The sequence below is a fragment of the Choloepus didactylus genome, chromosome 10, assembly GCF_015220235.1.
Source record: "Choloepus didactylus isolate mChoDid1 chromosome 10, mChoDid1.pri, whole genome shotgun sequence".
Classification (NCBI taxonomy): domain Eukaryota; kingdom Metazoa; phylum Chordata; class Mammalia; order Pilosa; family Megalonychidae; genus Choloepus; species Choloepus didactylus.
Window position 1 is genome coordinate 9,056,916 of NC_051316.1, and position 21,149 is coordinate 9,078,064.

Below are 21,149 nucleotides of genomic sequence, written 5' to 3' on the forward strand. Positions count from 1 at the left end.
TGAAACAAAGTACAATAATGTACGTATCATTGGTGTCCCAGAAGGAGAAGAGAAGGGAAAGGGAGCAGAAGCAATAATAGAGGAAATAATTAATGAAAATTCCCCATCTCTTATGAAAGACATAAAATTACAGATCCAAGAAGCGCAGCGTACTCCAAACAGAAGAGATATGAAGAGGCCTACGCCAAGACACTTAATAATCAGATTATCAAATGTCAAAGACAAAGAGAGAATCCTGAAAGCAGCAAGAGAAAAGCAATCCATTACATACAAAGGAAGCTTCATAAGACTATGTGCGGATCTCTCAGCAGAAACCATGGAGGCAAGAAGGAAGTGGTGTGATATATTTAAGATACTGAAAGAGAAAAACCACCAACCAAGAATCCTGTATCCAGCAAAGCTGTCCTTCAAATATGAGGGAGAGCTCAAAATATTTTCTGACAAACAGACAATGAGAGACTTTGTGAACAAGACACCTGCCTTACAGGAAATACTAAAGGGAGCACTACAGGGTGATAGAAGACAGGAGTGTGTGGTTTGGAACACAATTTTGGGAGATGGTAGCACAACGATGTAAGTACACTGAACAAAGGTAACTATGAATACGGTTGAGAGAGGAAGATGGGGAGCATGTGAGACACCACAAGAAAGGAGGAAAGACAATGACTGGGACTGTGTAACTTGGTGAAATCTAGAGTATTCAACAATTGTGATAAAATGTACAAATATGTTCTTTTACGAGGGAGAACAAGCAAATGTCAACCTTGCAAGGTGTTAAAAATGGGGAGGCATTGGGGGAGGGATGCAATCAGCATAAACTAGAGACTGTAACTAATAGAATCATTGTATTATGCTTCCTTTAATGTAACAAAGTTGATATACCAAGGTGAATGCAGATAAGAGGGGGGGATAGGGGAGGCATGTTAGACACTTGACATTGGTGGTATTGTCTGATTCTTTATTCTACTTTGATTTAAGGTCATTTTTCCTTTTGCTGCTTCCTAGCTGTCATTTTTTTTGTTTCCTCTTTCTTTTGCCTCTCTACCTTCTTTGACTCTCCCTCCTGCCTTGTGGAAGAAATGTAGATGCTCTTGCTTAGTATGAGCAGAATGTTCAATTAGGATGAACTTAAATGTTTGGAAATGAACAGGGGTGTTGGTAGCAAGATGTGAGAATAACTAACAGCACCGAATGGTGTGTGAATGAGGTAGAAAGGGGAAGCTCAGAGTTAAATATGTCACCAGAAGGAAAGTTGGAGGTCAAAAGATGGGAATGTATAAAACTGAATCCTATGGTGGGCAATGTCCATGATCAACTGTAAAAATACTAGAAATCACTTCATGAACCAGAACAAATGTATGACAATACAATTAGAAGTTAATAATAGAGGGGCAAATAGGGAAGAACTATATACCTATTACAAACTATATACTACAGTTAATAGTATTTCAACATTTTTTCATAAACAGTAACAAATGTACTATATCAATACTAGGAGTCAACAATTGGGGGGGTTGGTTAGGGATAGGGGAGGTTTAGAGTTTCCTTTTCTTTTTTTCTTTTTTCATCTTTCACTTTATTTCTTGTCTGGAGTAATGAAAAGTTTCTAAAAATTGAACAAAAATTAAGTGTGATGGATGCACAGCTGTATGAGGGTACCCAGGGGCAAGTGATTGTACACTTTGGATCTTTGGATAACTGTATGGTATCTGAACAATCTCAATAAAAATGGAAAAAAAAATAAAATTAAAAAAAACAAAAAAATATGTTAATTTTATAAGCTACAGCAATAAAAATTAAGAGAAAATTCATTTGTCTACAAATATTCAATAATTGGTATGTTATAAAAATTGACAGTGTTCCTTCACATAAGCCCTTTAAATGATTTTTCAAGGTTTTCCTGGGTGATTAGTTTAAAGGCGCTAAATCTATAACTTTAAGCAAAAGTCTTCAAGTATAATGAAACAAAAATAGATATATGGTAAAGCAGCACACTATAAATAGCTAGATCCTGTTTTAAAGGAGAGAAAATATATTTGCAAATTTTAATATTACAAATGTATGCAGAGGTTTTACATGCAGATGTATATATATTCACTATTTATGTCTATGCTTTGGTAAAAAAAAGGCACATACTCACTGCCTGCATCAAATATAGGAAAATAAGTATTTAATGAAAGGTCTGGCCATTTTCTAAGTTTGAAAATCAAAAGCATCTGCAATATTTTCTATATAGATTTAGGACAGTAGTTAAGGATACTAAAATTACCATCTGAGTCTTTAATTCATAGAGAAGAAATCAAATTGAGAAGGTTCTCTTGATTGTGGATATTTAAGTTATTGGCAGTAGACTCTTCCACTCATGTTATGCTTTATGAAACTGTCCACCTTCTGGTGGGGGTCCAGATGTAGTGATTTTTCCATAGTTTTTTTCCTTTTGCTTTCTCTTTTATTCCACAGACTGAACATCCAAAATGCCCTGAGATAAAGCCTCCCTCTGTCTTCTCTCTGCAGCATCTGCAAGTTTTGCTCTTTTCTCTTCTGTGTCCAGTGAGGGAGTCTCAGCCTCCCTGGGGCAGGTAAAACACAGCCCCATTGGGAAAGCAGCTAAGGTTGTCCCTTTATGGGGCCTGCCATGACTCAGGCAGTGCTGCAGGTCTCCCTCATTTTTGAAGTAGTTTTTCCAGGTATAGAATTCTTGCTTGGCAGTTTTCCTCTTTCAGTATCTTAAACATATACCATTGCTTTCTTGCCTCCATGGTTTCTATCAAGAAATCTGCACATTGTCTTATCAAGCTTCTTTGTATGTGCTGGATCACTATTCTCTTGCTGCTTTCAGAATTCTTTTTTTTTGTCTTTGACATTTGATAATCTGATTAAGTGTCTGGGATTCAGCCTACTTGGATCTCTTCTTGGGATTTGCTGCACTTCTTGCTGTAATTTTATGTCTTTCATAACAGATGGGAAATTTTCAGTGATTATTTCCACCATTATTCATTCTGCCCCTTTTTCCTTTGCTTCTGCTGGGACACCCATGATACACATATTCATGTGCTTCATCTTGTCATTCAGTTCCCTGAGACCCTGCTCATACTTTTGCCATTCTTTTCCCTATCTATTCTTTTTGTGGAAGATTTCAGATGTCCTCTTCTCTAGTTCATTAATCCTTTCTTCTGCCTCTTCAAATCTGTTGTATGTCTCCATTGTTTATGTCTCCTCATCTCTTCTATTGTGCTTTCATTCCAATAAGTTCTGCCAATTATGTTTCAAACTTTTGAGTTCCTCCTTATATTTGCCCAATGTCTTCTTTATGTCCTTGGTCTGTATTGCAATATCTTCCTTCAAATCGCTGATTTGATTTTTGAATTGATTTGGAGATTTGATTAATAATAAGCTGTTTTAATTCCTGTATCTCAGTTGAAGTGAAAGTTTGTTCCTTTGACTGGGCCTTATCTTCACTCTTCATAGTTTGACCTGTAATTTTCTGTTGTCTAGGCATCTGGTTTCCTTGATTACCCCAATCAGATTTTCCCAGACCAGATGGCCTCACATCACAGGAGGAGGCTGTATTCAGTATCAGATTTCCCTGAGGGTGAAACCCAAGAGATTGTCAGATTTTCTTGTGAGGCTTCTAGACTCTGTGCTTTTCTTATCCTGCCAAATGGGTGGTCCTTGTCAGTCCACAGCTCCCTGTCAGTGTAAAGAGGTGTGGTGTATTTAATTCTCAGTGGACTCTGTCAAAGCCAGGGACCAAGGGTGTCAGAAGCCAAGTTCAAGCAGTTTCTGTTTTTTTTCCTCCTTCCCCCAGGCCCTGGGGCCAGAGTTCTCAGAGGGAGGGCAGCCATTTCTGGGCCCCACTCACCCCCATTTTCTTCAAGAAGATAAGCCCCTTAGGGAATTGTCTTCTACACTTGAGATTTTCCTTTGACTCTCTATCTTAACTCCACCCTTGCCTGTCTCAGTGCTGACAATTGAAAGTGCCTGAGGCTTTCTCTAATGAGCTATGTAGAATGAGAGAAAAAATGGACAAAAGCAAGAATAGCTCTTTTCCTGGCTTGTCTCTACCATCCAGTTCACCAAGCAAGAACCACTGTTGATACCCAAATCTGTGTGACCCATTTTTTTGGACACAGCCCTTTTCCAGTATGCTCACCTCAGCATACTGCAAAAGCATCTGTTTTTATTTATGTACTTTTTTCCATCAGCCCCACTTCTTCTCTGACAGGATAAATTTCTGGGTTCCTTTCTGACTTCCTCCAGGTTTATCTGTGCTCAAGTCATGTACTAAGTTGTCCAAATTTAATTAAAATCACAATTGGATGGTGGTTGAGCTACATTTCCTTGCTCTTGGCAGAGACTGCTTCTATTTCCTACAGCAAAGTTTTGTAACTCAGCATGCCATGCCATTGTGGAGGGGCACTGGCTCTGCAGATTGGGGAATTCTACTTACAAGTTGATGCTGTGATCTCAGCCATTCCACCTATTCCTGATGGTGTACAATGTTGTCTAGTCATGAATGTCCCCCAATCAGTTGTTCTAGACTAGTTTCTAGTTGTTTCTGGCTATTTACTAGTTGCTCTAGGGGACTAACTCTATCCACACCTACCTATGCCACCATTTTGCCCCATCCTCCTTTATTGCCATTTCAGTTATTAGTTACTCATCAATTTAGTCATTCTTATGGGACCCATGTTATTTTAATTTACTTTTCTGTATACAAAATGACATTTTTTTAAAGAACTGTTTTAGGGAGATATATTCACATACCCTATAATCCATCCAAAATTTACAATCCATGTCTGTGAGTATAAACACAGAGTTGTGGCTTCACCACCACAATCAATTTTAGAACCTTTTCAAAAACTCCAAAGAGAAACAGTTTTCATTCTCAAAAATTAAACCAATATCCTTTAGCAACCACCTCTCAGTCCCTCAATCTCAATTTTATGTAACCACAATCTAATTTTATCTCTATAGATATATTTATAGTTTTATTTATGCACATGCTATCATACCATAAGTAGTACTTTGTGTCTAGATTCTTTCATTTACAATATGTTTTAAAGACAATTACTGTTTTTTCTTTTAATTAGGGAAGCTGTAGATTTATAGAAAAGTCATATAAAAGTACACCATTTCCATATGCCCCCTTATTGTTGGCACTTTTTGATTGGTGTAGTATGTTTGTTACAAATGGTAAAAGAATATTGAAATATTAATGTTAACTATAGCTCATAGAATGCATTAAGTGTATTTTACCCCTATAGCATACTAATAAGACCTTGTAATAGTGAAGTACAATTGTAATTCATGAAAGTGATCTATTTGTACTATTAATCACAGGCATCATCCACAACTGGGTTCATTGTGTTATACAGCATTATCTTTTATCTAACTTACCATCTAATAACATATATGATGCAAAACTTTCCTTTTCAATCACGTTCACAAACAACTAAGCACAATTAATCACACTCACAATAATGTTCTAGTATCACCACAATCCATTTCTAAATATTTACAGTCAATCTTAATACAAATTCTGCAGAAATTAAGCAACAGCTCCCCATTCTCTACCCCCATTCTGTCTCCTTGTAGCCTATAGTCTAGATTCTAACTCTATGAGTTTGCTCATTATAATTTGTTCATGCCAGTGATAACATATAGAATTTGTCCTTTTGTGTCTTGCTTATCACACTCAACATGATGTCCTCAAGGTTCATCCAAGTTGTCATGTTCACCAGGATGTCATTCCATCATATGTATATACCACATTTTGTTTATCTATTCATTGGTTGGTGGTCACTGGGGTTGTTTCCATGTTTTTGTAATTGGTAATAATAATGCTATGAACATTGGTGTGAAATGTGTGTTTAAGTCCCTGCTTTCAGTACTTCTGGGTATATACTCAGTAGCAGGATTGCCAGATCACATGGCAGTTCTATACACAGTTTCTTGGGGAACTAATAAACCATTTTCTATAGTGGCTGCATGACTTTACATTACCACCAGCTGTGAAAGTGTTCCTATTCCTCCACATACCCTCCAACACTTGCAGTTTCCTATTTGTTTAATAGCAGTCATTCTAGTAGGTATGAAATGATATCTTGTGGTATTGATTTGCATTTCCCTAATTGCTATTGATGTGTAGCATATTTTCATGTGCATTTTGACAATGTATATTTCCTTTTTGGAAAAATATCTATTCAAGTCTTTAGCAAAATTTTTAATTGGGTTGTTCAACATTTTATTGTTGTTTTTTTAATTTTTATTCACTCACCATAGAAATCATCCAAAATATACAATTAATTGATCACATTAATATCATATAGTTGTTCAATGATCAGCCCTATCTATTTTTTAACATTTTTCTTGTACCAGAAAAAGTGATAAAAAGAAAAAAAATAATTTTGATAAAAGAACAACCAAATCATTCCCCCACCTTATTTTTCCTTTACTTTTTTGGCCACATTTTTCTACTCATCCATACATACACTGGATAAAATGAATGTGATCCAAAAGGTTTTCAAAATCACCCTGTCACCCCTTGTAAGCTACATTTTCATACAATCATCTTCAAGATTCAAGGCCACTGGGTTGGGGTTTGAGAGTTTCAGGTATTTACTTCTAGCTATTCCAAAACCTTAAAATCTAAAAAGTACTATCTCAACTCCATTTGAATTCTCTTGGCCACTGAATCTTTATTTCATTTCATTTTGCATCCCCCTTTTGGTCAAGAAGATGTTCTCAATCCCGTGATGCCAGGTCCAGATTCATCTCCAGGAGTCATAACCTGCATTGCCAGGGAGAATTACAACTCTGGGATTTAGGTCCCCATAGTGGGTAGGGCAGGGAGATCACCTGCTGGGGTGGCTAGTTAAAGAGAGAGGGCCATATCTGAGCAACAAAGAGGGATTTAGGGGATACTCTTAGGCAAAATTATTAGCATGTCTAGCTTCTCCTTTGCAGTAACAGATTTATTAATTGCAAATCCCATCATAGAGGGTTTGAGACATCAACCCATCAGTCCTCAGTGTGTGTGAGATCAGCAACCATTCAGGTGAGGAAGCCCACCACCTCTGCAATTTCCCCCAGCTCCTCAGGGGGTCTCTTCATATTTTATTCATTGGTTATTTTTTTTAAAATTAACTTCCTCAAAAAATAAATATAAACAGACAATAAAATGCCATTTCAAACAAAATGAGAACAAAGGAATAAGAAAAAACAAATATCCTAGAACAACAGGTATCCTAGAATTACAAAACCTAAACAAAGGAATAAGAAAAACAAATGTCCTAAAATAACAAATATCCTAGAATTACTTCTAATATGTTCCTATTCTACCCCAAGAAAATATACAGACTATAGCCCCAGAAAGGAATAAGGAAAACAGATAACCCAAGGTAAGTACATTTCCATGAAGTCTTCCAACCATACCCACCAGAAATTAACAAACCACAGTCATTCCTGAGCATTCCCAGAATTTCAAATTTACCCACAATAACTTATATGTACTTATTAGATTATCATTCTCCTTTCACTAGTTGCTATCTCTAGGTCCCCTACATTCTACGTTATAAGCCATTAATTTTATATTTTTCAGTGTGCACATTAGCAATAAAGTATAGGATTTTTCTTTTTGTGCCTGGATTATTTTGCTCAGCATTACATCTTCAAGGTTCATCCATGTTGTCATGTTTCACAACATCATTCCTTCTTAACAGCTATATAGTGTTCTATCATGTGAATACACCACATTTTATATAACCACTCATCCATTGAAGGACATTTGGGTTGTTTCCATCTCTTGGCAATTGTAAATATTGCTGCTATGAACATTAGCATGCAGATATCTGTTCATGTCACCACTTTCAGATCTTCCAGGTATATACCAAGAAGTGTGATTGCTGGGTCAATGGGTAACTCTATATCTAGTTTCTAAGGAACTGCCAGACTGTCTTCCAGAGTGGCAGTACCATTGTACAGTCCCGCCAACAATGAATAAGAGTTCCAATTTCTCCACATCCTCTTCAGCATTTTTAGTTACCTGTCTGTTTAATGGCAGCCATTCTAACTGGAGTGAGATGGTATCTCTTTGTGGTCTTAATTTGCATCTACCTTATAGCTAGTGAAGCTGAACATTTTTCTCATGTGTTTTATGGCCATTTGTATTTCCCCTTCAGAGAATTTTCCTTTCATATCTTTTGCCCATTTTATAACTGGGCAGTCTGTATTATTGTTGAGTTGTAGGATTTATTTATGTATGCAAGATACCAGTCTTTTGTCAGATATTTGTTTTCCAAATATTTTTTTTCCCATTGACTTGGCTGCCTTTTCTTTTTTGAAATACTCCTTTGAGTTACAGAGGCTTTTAAGTTTGAGGACGTCTCATTTATCTATTTTTTTCTTTTGTTTCTTATGCTTTAGGTGTAAAGTCCAGGAAGTGACCTCTTAATACGAGGTCCTGAAGATGTTTCCCTACAATATCTTCTAGGAGTTTTATAGTACTTATTCTTATGTTGAGGGCTTTAATCCATTTTCAGTTAATTTTTGTGTAGGGTGTGAGGTAGGGATCCTCTTTCATTAATTAGGATAGAGATACTCAGCTCTCCAAGCACCATTTAGTGAAAAGAGTGTTATGTCCAAGTTCAGTGGTTTTGAGTGCCTTATCAAATATCAGTTGACTAAAGATCTGGGGGTTTATCTCTGAATTCTCAATTCAATTCCATTGATCAGTATGTCTATCTTTGTGCCTACACCATACTGTTTTGATTACTGTGGCTTTATAGTAAGCTTCAAAGTCTGGGAGTGTATGTCTTCCCATTTCATTTTCCATTTTCAGAATTGTTTTATCAATTTAAGGCATCTTCCCCCTCCAGAAAATTTTGATAATTAGCTTTTCCAAGTCTGCAAAGTAGGTTATTGGAATTTTAATAGGAATTCCATTGAATCTGTAGATGAGTTTGGGTAAAATTGACATCTTAATGATGTTTACCCATCCTATCCATGAACAGGGAATAATTTTCCATCTTTTTAGATGCCTTTCTATTTCTTTTAGTAGAGTTGGGTAGTTCTTTTTTTATACATCCTTCAAATCTTTGCTTAAGTTTATTCCTAGGTACTTGATTTTTGTAGTTGCTATTGAAAATGGCATCTTTTTCTTGAGTGTCTCTTCAATTTGGTCATTTCTAGTGTATGGGAACATTGCTAACTTATGTGCATTAATCTTGTATCCCTCTACTTTGCTAAATTTGTTTATTAGCTCTAGTTGCTGTGTTGTTAATTTCTCAGGGTTTTCCAAATATAAGATCATCTCATCTGCAAATAATAACATTTTTACTTCTTCCTTTCCAATTTGGATGTCTTTTATTTCTGTGTCTTGCCATATTGCCCTGGCCAGCACTTCTAGCAAAATGGTGAGTAAGAGTTGTGACAGTGGGCATCCTTGTCTTGTTCTTGATCTTAAGGGGAAGGCTTTCAGTCCCTTGACATTGAGTACTATGCTGGATGTGTGTTTTTTCCATATGCTCCTTAACATATTGAGGAAGTTTCCTTTAATTCCTACATTTTGAAGTGTTTTTATCAAGAAGGGATGTTGGATTTTTTCAAATGATTTTTCAGTATCTATTGATATGGTCATTTGTTTCTTTTTCCATTTTGATTTGTTAATGTGTTGTAATATATTGATTAATTTTCCTATGTTGAATGATCCTTGCAAGCCTGGAATGAACTCCACTTGGTCTTGGTGTATGATTTTTTAATGTGTCCTTGGATTAGATTTGAAGGTATTTTGCTGAAAATTTTTTCATCTATATTATTAGGGAGACTGGCCTGTAGTTTTCCTTTCTTGTTGCATATTTACCTGGTTTTGGTATTAGAATGATGTTAGCTTCATAAATGTGTTAAGTAGTGATCCATTTTCATCAGTGTTTTGAAAAGTTTAAGTAGGATTTGTGTCAGTTATTTTTGTGAAGTTTGGTAGAATTCCCCTGGGAAGCCATCAGGCCCTGGGCATTTATTTGTGGAAAGTTTTTTGATAACTGATTGGATCTCTTTGGTTGAGATTGTTTGGTTGAGGTCTTCTATTAATTCCCTGGTCATTCTGTGTGGCTAATGTGTTTCCAGGAAATTGGCCATTTCATCTACATTGTCTAGTTTGTTGGTATACAGTTTTACATAGCACTGTCTTACAGTTGTTTTTTTTTTTAATTTCTTCAGTATCTGCAGTACTTTCAACTCTCATTCATTATTTTGTTTACTTGGGTCTTCTTGCTTTTTGATTTTGTCATTCTAGTTAGGGGCTTGTCAATCTCATTGTTCTCAAAGAACCAAGTTTTGGTGTTATGTATTCCCTGTATTGTTTTTTGGTTCTCTATGTCATTTATTTCTGCTTTAATCTTTGTTATTTCTTTTCTTCTACTTGATTTAGGATTATCTTGCTGTTCATTTTCTAGCTTCTTCAGTTGCTCCATTAGTTCTTAATTTTACTTTCTTCTTCATTTTTAGGTATGCATTTAGAGCTATAAAAATTTTCCCCTTAGAACCACTTTTGCTACATCTCATAGCTTTTGATATGCTGTGTTCTCATCTTCATTAATCTTTATATATTGAGTAATTTCTCTTGCTATTTCTTCTTTAACCCACTGATTGTCTAGGTGTATGTTGTTTATCCTCCAGGTATTTTTCAATTTTCTAAGTCTTTGATGGTTGTTGACTTCGAATTGTATTCCATTATCAGTGAATGTGCTTTGAATAATTTCAATTTTTTAATATGTTGAGGCTTGTTTTGTGGCCCAGCATATTATCTATTCTGGAGAATGTTCTGTGAGCACTAGAGAAGAATGTGTATCCCAGTGATTTGGGATGTAATGGTCCATATTGTCTGATAATTAAAATATATTTATCAGATGGTTTATGTTTTCAATTTCCTGTTTGTCTTCTGTCTGGTTGATCTATCTATAGGATAGAATGATGTATTGAAGACTCCCACAATTATTGTGGAAACATCTATTGCTTCCTTTTGTTTTGCCAATGTTTGTCTCATGTATTGTGGCACCTTTATTGGGTGCATAAACTTTTATAATGGTTATTTCTTCTTGTTGAATTCTCACTTTTATTAGTATGTAGTGGCTTTCTTTGTCTCTCATAACTTCCTTGCATTTAAAGTCTATTTGATCTGAGATTAATATTGCTACTCCAGCTTTCTTTTGGCTGTAGCGTGCATGAAATATTTTTCCATCCTTTCACATTCAATTTCTTTTATTTCTGTGTCTAAGATGAGTCTCTTCTTAGCAATGTTTTGATGTTTCATATTTTTATAACCATTCTGCCAATCTATATTTTTAATTGGGGAGTTTAAACCAATTATAACTGTGAAGGTATTCCTTGAATCATTCATCCTATCCTTTGGCTTATGTTTGTCAAATATTTTCTCCCCTCTTTATTTTAATGTCCTTTAACATATCCATACTGAAACTTTTTAGTTCTGAACTTTCTCCATACCTCCCACTTCTTTCTTTGTTTCCCTGTCAACAGGGCTCCCTTTGCTATCTCAGGTAGGTCAGGTCTCTTGTTAACAAATTATCTCAGCATTTGTTTGTCTGTGAAAAATTTAAGCTCTTCCTCAAATTTGAAGGAGAGCTTTGCTGCATAAAGAATTCTTGGCTGGAAATTTTTCTCTTTCAGAATTTTAAATATGTTATGTCACTGCCTTCTTGCTTCCATGGTGTCTGCTCTGTAGTCACTGCTTAGTCTTATGTTCTTTCCCTTGTAAGTGGTGGATTGCTTCTCTCTTGCTGCTTTCAGAATTTGCTCCCCTTCTTCAACATTTGACAATCTGATCAGAATATAACTTGGAGTGGGTTTATTTGGATTTATTCTGTTTGGAGTTTGATGGTCATCTCTGTTTTCTGTATTTAAGTTGTTTAGAAAGTTTGGGAAGTTTTCCCCAACAATTTCCTTGAATACTCTTCCTATATCTTTACTCTTCTCTTCCCCTTCTGGAACACCAATGATTCTTATATTTGTCCATTTTACATTGTCCATAATGTCCCTGAGATCCATTTTGAATTTTTATTTTTCCCCATTCTTTCTTTTGTTCTATCACTTTCCATTCTGTCTCCTTTGAGCTCACTGATATGCTGTTCAGCTTCCTCCAATCTAGTACTGTGAGCACGCAGGATCTTTTTAATTTGTTCAACAGTTTCTTTTATTTCCATGGGTCATCTTTTATTTACTCTTACAAATTCTTCTTTATGCTCTCCTAGGGTCTTCTTTATGTCCTTTATATCCTGTGCCATGATCTGGTTGTTTGTCATTAGTTTGTTGATTAATTGCTCCAAGTTCTGTCTCCTCTGATCTTTTGATTTGGATGTTTGGGTTTGGGTTATCCATATTTTCTGGTTTCTTCATATGATTTAAAATTTTCTGTTGTTTTTGGACTCTTGGCATTTGCTTATCTTGATAGAGTTCTTTTAGGATACGTAGGCTTCTTTGAAAAAATATATCTAATTTGTTAGTGCTACAGCTTGGTGGAGTACACTTTCTTTGACTAACCAGCAGGTTACATCTGCAAGCCACCTATTCCCCTCAAGCCAGTTCTCCCCAACTTTGTCTTTGTGGTGGGTGGAGGTCTGCATCTTGTAGGAGTCCAATTGGTGCACCAAATTTCCATATGTAATTGGTGCTGCTTGCCCTGAATAGCAGGGGTGTGTCTCAGTGGTTAGTAATGGAGGGCAGCCTTAGTAATCAAATCTCCCATTTGTTCCTATAGACATATCTCTGATAGGAGTCCAAACTTTTGGTTCAGTCTCCCCACAGTCTCTCTCTGCCATGGTCCCACAAGACCCTGTTATTGGTGCATGGTTCCTGGGACTTCTGTGTGGTCTCATCTCCAAGGGTCTCTGTAGGGAGAAGACAGCACATCACAGATGAGGACAGTCTACAAGGGAAGTGCTGGGCTTCTGTGTCACTCAGGGGCATTCCGAGCCACTGAAAAGTTGGCTGTATGGCATGTGGGTTTTTTTCCCTTTTTTGCAGGCCTCCACCTTCCTACCTCTAGAACAATTAGCTGTGGGTGTGCAAAAGCATATCATCCACACCAGCTAGTGAGGCATGTGTGCATTTTTGGGGAAGGACTTCCCACCTTGATGGGTTGTGTGGCCCTTGCTGCTGGCTCCACAGCCTCTTATGGGTTTTTAAACTAATCCCTCTCCAAACACCAACTGCCAGTTTCTTCAGACTGCGTCATGGCTGCTGGTTCCCCAGCAGGCTCATTGACTCATTTCCAAATGCAGACTCTTGGATTCAGCAAGTGCATCGTCGCTGTGGATTTAGCAGACACTGACCAGTTGGTGCATCACTGGAACTGGTATTCTGGGGTACTTTCTGTCTTTTATATAGTATTTTTCATGGAGATGCTTTTTTTGTCCAGTCTCTCCTAATCCACCATCTTCCTCTGCCCACCCTATTGTTGAGTTTTAGGATTTCTCTCTATATTCTGCATATTAAACCCTTAATGGATATTTGGTTGAAAATGTTTTCTCCCATTGAGTAGTCTGCCTTTTCACTTTCTTGACAAAGTCTTTTGAAGCACAAGTTTCTAATTTTAAGGCTGTCTTTTTTATCTGTCTTTTTGTTGCTCATGCTTCAGGTGTAAACTCTAAGAAACTATTACATAACACAAGCCTAGAAGATCCTGCCATATATTTTCTACTAGGAATTTTAAAGTTTTTCTTATATGTAGGTCTTTGATATATTTAGTTGACATACTTTTTGGTGTGAAGTAGGGAATCATCTTTACTCTTCTGCATATTTATATCTAGTTTTCCCAGGACCATTTGTTGAAGTGACTATTCTTCCCCATTGAATGGACTTGGCATTCATTGAAATTCACTTGGCCATAGATGTGTGGGTATGTTTCTGAATTCTCAGCTCAATTCCATTTATTTATATATCTGACTTTGTGCTTGTACCATGCTGTTTTGATTTCAGTGGCTTGGAAATAAGGATTAAAATAGGCAAGTGTACATCTCCCAACTTCTTTCTTCATCTTCAAAGGGACTTTGGATGTTCAAGGACCCATACTGTTCCATACATATTAGAAGGTAGGCTTTTCAATTTCTGCATATAAAGCTGTTGGAATTTTTATTGGGTTTATGCTGAATCTACACAGCCCTTTGTGTAGAACTGAAATCTTAACACTGCTCTTCCAATCCATGAACTCAGAATGTCCTTTCATTTATTTATATGCTCTGTGATTTCATTTTGCAATGTGTCATAGTTTTTGTGTAGAACCATGCTTAAATCTATTCCTAGATATTTAAATCTTTTAGTTGATTTGTAAATAGAATTTTTCCTTGATTTCCCCTTCAGGTTATTTGTTATTGGCATATAAAATACAATTTATTTTGGGGTGTGATCTTGTACCCTGCCATTTGGCTGAATTTTTTATTGGCTGTAGGAGATTCTTTGTGGATTATTCATGTTTTGCTATATGTATATATAGGATCATGTCATGTGAAATGGAGTTTTACTTCTGCCTTTCCAATTTGGATACCTCTTATTTATATTTCTTGCCTAATTGCTCTAGCAAGAACTTCCAATTCAATGTTGAATAACAGTGGTGAGAGCAGGCACCCTTGTTTAAGTCCTTCCCCTGTGAATATTATGCTAGATGTGGGTCTTTCATATATTCTCTTTTACAACTTGAGGAAGTTTCCTTCTATTCCTAGGATTCTAAGTTCTTTTTTTGGGATTTTGATGAATGTCTTTTCTGTATCAATTGAAATGATCATGTGTTTATCTCTTTATACTGTTAATTTTGTTAATTCCTTAATGGATTTCCTTATACTGAACCAACTTTGCAAATCCAGGATAAATCCTTCTTTATCATGGTGTACAATTCTTTTCATGTGCTGCTGGTTTGTGTTTGGTTATTCTTTTGTTGAGGATTTTAATATCTGTATTCATAAGAGATATTGGCCTGTAATTTCTTTTCCTCACTAAAATTTCTGATTTTATTTATTTGTTTTCTCTCACTTTGTTACTTTGTCAGTCTAGACAAAAGTTTGTCCATTTTATTCAACTTTTCAGAAAAACAGCTTTTGGTTTTGTTGATTCTATCATTTTTAATTCCCTAATTTATATTTGCTTTAGCATTTTTATTTCATTCCTTCAGCTTACTTTGGATTTAGTTTGCTGTTCTTTCTCTGGATCCTCCAGATGTAAGGTTGGGTCTCTTATCCAAGATCTTTCTCCCTTTTTAATGTGAGCATTGAGAGTTGTAAGTTTCTCTCTCAACACTGCCTTTGCTACACTTGATTGTGTCCCAACAGGTCTCTTAGCATCTCTTTACATTTTTCTTTCTGATTCTTACCCTGAATCATTCCAATTGTCTTTCCTTCCTGTTCACTGATACTTTCTTCATCCACTCATGTCTTCTGTTGAGATCTTCTTGGGAACTTTTCATTTCAGTGACTGCAGTCTTCAACTACAGTATTCTTGTTTGGTTCCTTTATTTAAATTTTGATATATTAATTGAGATTCTAATATTGTTCACTCCATCATTTTATTGATACATTTTAGTTCTTTTTCCCTGTTTCCTTGATCTCCTTAAGCATGTTAAGGGTCATTTCTTTAAGGACTTTTCTGATCTCCCCAAGTCTGGTCTTCTTGATTAAAGGAAGGTCTCTTAATGTTTATATTGTTTCTTTGGGTGGTAAATCAGTCCTGTTTCTTTGTTTTTCTTGTAATCTTTTGTTGCAGAATGTACGTTTCAATATTTTCAAGTGTTAAAGTTGGGATTTAGTCCCTGAGCTATCTGTTCCTTAAGTTTATTTCCAGCTACAGATATGCAGAGATTTGCGTAACTGCCAAGGGGTAACAAAATCAAACCAATGCAAAACAATAACAACAGAAGGTTCTACAGTTTTTGAAAACTACTACACTTTAGCTTGTGGTCTTCAGAGCCTAGCCATTGCATCAAAAAGATCCACCCAACTTGAATGTGGAATGCAAGGTCCTCTATGTCTTATCTGAGCCTGCCTGCAGCCTGCTTCTACAGCTGCACCTGTGCTTGCTATATCCCCATTTACAAGAATTCAAATGCCTCCCCTACTCCCCATCAAATAGCCTTCCTCCCCATACTGGGTGCTTCATTGTATGCCTTAATGCATGTAATCATTTGGCCCAAACCTTTCTGTCCCCAAAAACAGCCAACTGCTCTGTGTGCCATTCTCTCAAAATAGCTTGGCACTGCGTAGTTGAAAGAAACATCTCAGAGCTTACCTGTTTCCAAACTCACATCTGTGGAGAAGATCAAAAATATCTGGTACCACAATCCACCTTGACCTCACATTTCCTCCACAAAATACTTTTCAAAATAAAGTTGTTAGCAATTGTCTCTAGGAGGAAGGCAGTGCTTGCCCACACAGGAAGTGGAGAGACTTGCTAGAGGCAAATGTGAGGAAAGGGGAGAAAAAAAGGCCCTTAAACCCCTGTCTTCAAAATTCATTGACAGAGACCACTGATCACACCATCCACTCTTGGAGAAGGAGAGCCCATGTCATTGAGGAAAACATGAAAGTCCTTAGGAAACATGCAGACCTTTGGAGTTTCCTTTTCCTTCCAGTGGAAATTCTGCTTCTCTGGAATTTGGCTTTGCTGTGGGCCATGCTTCCCTCTTCCTATGAAACTTCTGTTGGAGAAATGGAAAGCTGGGGAAGGAGAAGGGCCTTTAGGGGCTCAAGGCCTTGCTGAGAACCAGCCATGACCAATTCATTCTGGGGCTATTCCCCACAATACATTGATGCAGGTCTGAGAGAAGGGAGTATCATCTGCCATTCCTGGTTCTACAGCAAAGTCTGGTTCTGTGTCACCTGAGGCTAGACTCTCTCAGGGCTCACCCACATGGGTAATATTGCTGTCTTCAAAGGTCCTTAGGAACCTTTGGCCCTGTCAAAGGAGAGACTGCATTCTACCAGTGGGTCCAACCCAAAACTCCACAGCCATGGAGGCCAGTCTCAGCAACACAATGGGGACTTTAGTCACTTCCATGAAGTTGCTATTAGAGGCCAGGACCCAAGGCTTGCTCAAACAAGGGCTGATGCTCACTTGTTCAGGACTGGGGGTGTCTCACAGTGATTTTTCAGTTGACACTGTCACTCATAGACCCCTGGACTTTGTCTTCCCAGACTCCAGCCACCACCTTCTCCCCTCCCAACTGCCACACCCCAGCTCCATCAGCAGACTTCATCCCAAACCCTGTCAAACACTATGGCTTCCCACCACCCCAGATTTCTATAGAACACAGACAAAATCTGGGCAGCCAAGAGGACAATGGAAGCAAACCAGGGATGTCATCAGCAGGGCTGTCTAAAAGGTATGCAGACTGGCTCTCTAGAGCACCCAGACATGGAGGCCAGCCATGTCACCATGAATGCATGGGCCATGCAAGCTTTGGGCATCAGGATAACCACCAGGCTGTTAAGGTCTATGTCCTGAGCACTGGGGAAACTAAGGCTGGTCTAGCTGGGCCTGGTGCAGGCTGAATGTGTTACTCCTGTGTTCATCCTGGCACCTACTGTGGGTCAAGGTGGGGCTGGGGTTCCTAGGAGAGGTTTGGGGAGGGGCAGGGTGAAGAAGCAAGAGCCTGAGCCTTGGTCCAACAGGGATGTCCCAGCCTGGGTTCTGTGTGAGGGTGGGCAGGAGAGGGTCCTTCTATGGGTCCAAGTAGTGACCCTGAGAGGGTTACTGTGTGGATGGTTTCCACTGTTTTCCTCCTTCCTTTGTGCAGAGCCAGAGGAGCTGCTGCTTGTGTGTGTGTGTGTGTGTGTGTGTGTGTGTGTGTGTGTGTGTGTGTGTGTGTTTGTGATCATTGGTCCTCTGAAATTCATCTTAGTTTTCTAGCTGAATATTCCATGTCTTTCTTTTGCCTTCCATAAATATCCTCTTCTCATTTTAGTTATAGTTTCTTCTCTCATTAGCTTTTTTGAGGTCCAGAAAAAAATATAAATCATGACAAGTAACTATGTGTCCTGATGAAGGAATACATTAAAAACTCAATACATTGCTTGGTAAATTTTGAATGAGATAAACATCTAAGAAAGGGCAAGCCATTAAAATACTAAGACTAGAGAGTATGTCTGGGCTTGGTGGAAAGACATATGAAGAATGTGGAGGAAGAAACTCAATTCACTCTGTTTCTAAGACAACTCTATATTCCAAGAGGAGTGGGTGAATGTTCTGTATTGATTTTATTCTTTAATCTGAGTTATGTTTGATATTTTTCCTTGAAACGTGGGTTGTGCAAATGAAATGCATTTTTATTTTTTGAATGCATTCTATATCAAACAGCCACATTACATAAAGAGTGGCTACTGTATTGACATTCAAGTTCTCAGGTGCCAGATATACAATTTATTACAATAATGGGAAAAAATAGAGTTATTCCTAGCCTGGAAGCTGATGAAAGACAACTTACCTTATATAAAGAGGGGTTATGAAAAATGAAGCAATATCATGTCTGTGCCACTTTGGATGTGTTGTGTCCCCCAGATGCCCCTATCTTTGATGTAATCTTGTGTGGACAGATCAGTGTTAATTATATTGTAATTCTTTGAGTGTTTCCATGGAGATGTGCTGCACCCAACCATGGATGATGACTCTGATTGGATAATTTCCATGGAGGTGTTGGCCCACCCATTCAGGGTGGGTCTGAATTAAATTACTGGACCACTGTATAAGATCAGACAGAAGGAGCAAGCTGCTACAGCCAAGAGGGACACTTTGAAGAAAACACAGGAGCTGCAGATGAGAGACACTTTAAAGATGGTCAGTGAAAGCAGACTCTTGCTCCAGAGAAGCTAGGAGAGGACAAATACCCCAAGTGCAACTAAGAGCAACATTTTTGAGGAACTGCTGCCTAGAGAGGAACATCCTGAGAGAAAGCCTTTCTGAAACCAGAACTTTGGAGCAGATGCCAGCCACATGACTTTCCAGCTATCAGGGGTTTTCTGGACAGCATTGGCCATCCTCCATTGAAGGTACCTGATCGCTGACATGCTACCTTGGACACTTTATGGCCTTAAGACTGTAACTGTGTAAACAAATAAACCTCCTTTTACAAAATCCAATCCATCTCTGGTGTTTTGCATTCCAGCAGCATTAGCAAACTAGAACAATGTCTAAAAATGAAAATGGGGAAAACAGAAGGAAAAAGAACAAAATTTACCTGAGTACCCTTGCAAGGAAACAATGCATCACATAGGATAAGAACAATGAACACAATTAGGTACCAAATTACAGAAAACAAGGAAGCCATCAGCTCTGTGAAGGTGTCACTGGTACAGAGATCCCAGGTTCAGACAAAATAGAGCAAGACTGGGAAGGAGAGAAATATCCAGAACAGCAATGAAGGAAACCACAGAGGTACAGATGTTGGTAAGGATGAAAAGGGTGTATGAGGAAATTATATGGGATGAAGTGTTAGGGTTAGGGTTAGGGGTTAGGGGCTAGGGTTAGAGTTAGGGTTAGGGTTAGGTTTGGTGTTAGGGTGTGGGTTCATGTTGGGGTTGGGGTCAGGGTTGGGGGTTAGGTTTAGGGCTAGGGTTAGGGTTTGGGTTAGGGTTAGGGTTAGGGATATATTTATGGATATGATAGGGATATGGATAGTGTTAAGTTTATGGATATATTTATGGTTATGGTTAGGCTTAGGGTTAGGTCTAGATAGGGTTATGGTTATGGTTAGGGATAGGGTCAGGGATAGAGCTAGATACTGGGTTAGGGATAAGTATAGGGATAGGGTTAAGGATGGGGTAGTGTTAGGGTTATGGTTAGGGAAACTGGGCCCTTCCTCAGCCCAGCTTCATATGCAACCAGCATCTCTCCCTGGAAATAGCAGTCCCACCCACAAATTCATGTATTTAAGCAAGTTTCCACCCCAAATGCACAGGCTGCACAAATTAAACCTCTATGAAAGGGGCTTTCCTGTGCTGGTAGTAAGGTTAGGGTTAGGGTTACAGTTAGGGATAGCATTAAAGGACAGGGTGAGAGTTATGGAAAGGATTAATGTTAGGGTTAGGGCTATGTTTAGGTGTAAGGATAGGGATAGGGATAGGGGTAGGGTTAGAGATAGGGATAGGGTTAACGTTGGGGAAAATGGGCCTTTCCACAGCCCAGCTTTGCATGCCTGCAGCAGGCCTCCCAGGAAAGAGCATCCCTAGCCCTACCTCACGTGGTTGAGCCAGATCCCCACCCCCAACCCCACAGATTGCCCAAACTGAAGACTCTCTGAAAGCATCTTCTGACACACTGGTCTCAGGTTTAGGATTAGATTCAGAGTTAGGGACAGGGATAAGGATAGGGACAGGGATAGGGACAGGATTATAGATAGGGATAGGATTAGGGTAAGCATTAGGTTTATGGCTAGAGATAGGGATAGTGTTGGATTAGGGTGAGGGTTACTGTTAGGTATAGGGATATTGTTATGGTTAGTGTTAGAGTTAGGATTAGTGTTAGGGTTAGGGATATGATAGGAATATGGATAGGGTTAGGATTAGGGTTAGGGTTAATGTTTGGGTTAGGCCTAGGAGATAAGGATAGATTAATGGATAGGGTTAGGGTAAGGGTTAGGGATAGTCTTAGGGTCAGGTTTAGGGATAAGTTTAGGGTTAGTGCTAGGGTAATTGTTAGGTTAAGGGATATGATAAGGATATGAAAAGGGTTAGTGTTAGGATTAGAGTTAGGGTTAGGGATATGGTAGAGATATGGATAGGGTTAGGGTTAAGGTTACAGTTATGGTTATGGTTAGGATTAGGTTTAAGAATAGAGATAAGGATAGGAACAGGGTTATGGATAAGGATAGGTTTAGGGATAGAGATAGGGTTAGGGTTAGCATTAGGTATAGGGATAGGGTTAGGGTTAGGATTAAGGTTAGGGTTAGGTATAGGGATAGGGATAGGTTAGGGATATGGTTAGGGTTAAAGTTAGGGTTAGGGGAAGGCATAAGGTTAGGTTTAGGTTTAAGGTTAGGGTTAGGGTTATGTTAGTGATATGATAGGGATATGGATAGTGTTAAGATTAAGGAAAACTGACCCTTCCCTAGCCCAGCTTCTTATATCCACAATGGGCCTCTGGGGTAAGAGCACCTC

At 38.2% G+C, this 21,149-nt stretch overlaps 1 pseudogene; it reads right to left on the reverse strand.

Moving 5' to 3' along the window:
* Positions 1-2,365: 2,365 nt before the first annotated feature.
* On the reverse strand, positions 2,366-2,596 carry LOC119505166 (annotated as a pseudogene).
* Between the last annotated feature and the right edge of the window lie 18,553 nt (positions 2,597-21,149).